The sequence below is a fragment of the Cyprinodon variegatus genome, unplaced genomic scaffold (assembly GCF_000732505.1).
Source record: "Cyprinodon variegatus isolate N-32 unplaced genomic scaffold, C_variegatus-1.0 Scaffold2602, whole genome shotgun sequence".
NCBI lineage: Eukaryota > Metazoa > Chordata > Actinopteri > Cyprinodontiformes > Cyprinodontidae > Cyprinodon > Cyprinodon variegatus.
In genome coordinates, this window is record NW_015153055.1 from 10,212 (window position 1) to 11,512 (window position 1,301).

The window sequence follows — 1,301 nt, forward strand, 5'->3', positions numbered from 1 at the left end:
GTGCTACTTGGTCCCAATGGAATTTCCCATTGGGAACCTGCTAGCACTAAGTTGCTAACTGGTTAGCAAGATGCTTCAGACAAACCGGCCACAACCAAACTTGCTTACAAACCTTCCGCCACAACAATCCCGCCCCTTTTATAATCGACCAATCACATTCACGTTATTCACTGGTGTAAAGTCGTGCACCACTCGGAGAATTCGGAAATGCGACGGTTGGAACGGCCGCTTCCCTACGACTTTAAGCCGCTGGTGGAAATACGTCTGCTGTTTTTACCCAGGAAGTTGAAACAACTTCAAACTGCTTGGATTTTTATTTGTAAAACAGTTTTTAAAGCTTTTATTACTTCCCACTTCCAAACTAGGTGGATGGTTGTAACAAAATGGGAAAAGGTTCCAGCAGCCTTTTAGCAAGGCATCGTTAATACGCCGTAGATTGAAAAAGGGAATAAATAAAAAAGAAGAAAGACTCTTAAGGCCGGTTGATTGGACGGCTGATGCAGCACAGTCTGCATCCTCTTACAGGAACTGCAGCCGTCCTCCAACCCTGGACTGATTTAGGAAATCTGCGTCGTCACGGTCGGCTCGTCACCTAAAGTTTCCAACACCTGGTGGAGATTTCCCCCTCATCCCTCTGAGTCCTTTCATGTCCCACAGACCGTTGTAGAGCGTGGCAGCGGTGCCTTTACATCAGAGGGATTAGATAAGCCTGGCTGAGGGGGGTGAGGGGGTGAGGACCACCTGCCTGCTCAGGTGTGTTTCTAAGTGGTTCATATTTAGGAGATAAGAGCACTTTCAGTTGGTGCCCAGAAAGGGAGACCATCAAAGAAAGATAAATCAGGATTACTTTTTTTTGTGTTATTGTTCACCTAAATATTTCTAATCTGGTTGCATCCATTATGCTGTGACTTTGCTGTTGCTCCATTGGAAGAACAGAGATTTTACTCTGAGGGAAAAAACACGACCTGTTTCTCCTGATCGTCTAAATCCTTTTTAAGCCATAAACAAACTTTCCTCTTTTCAAATCATTTTTAAATGTAATTAATCCTTTTTTTGTTTGGAAAGTTCACTTAAAGATAAAGTGGAGGCAGGGGGGGATTTACCATAAGGCAATACTAGGCAGTTTCCTAGGGCCCCAAGTTCCTGGGGGCCCCATAAAACTCTGTTTCCATGTATGGTTAATACAACTATTCCTTATTAGTGAACATTAATTATGTTTTTGATAAAAATCCTTTGGCTAAAATGCCATCAGAATGCTTAGGATATTAATTGTGTCTCAGCCCCCCCTTCAGTGTCCACCA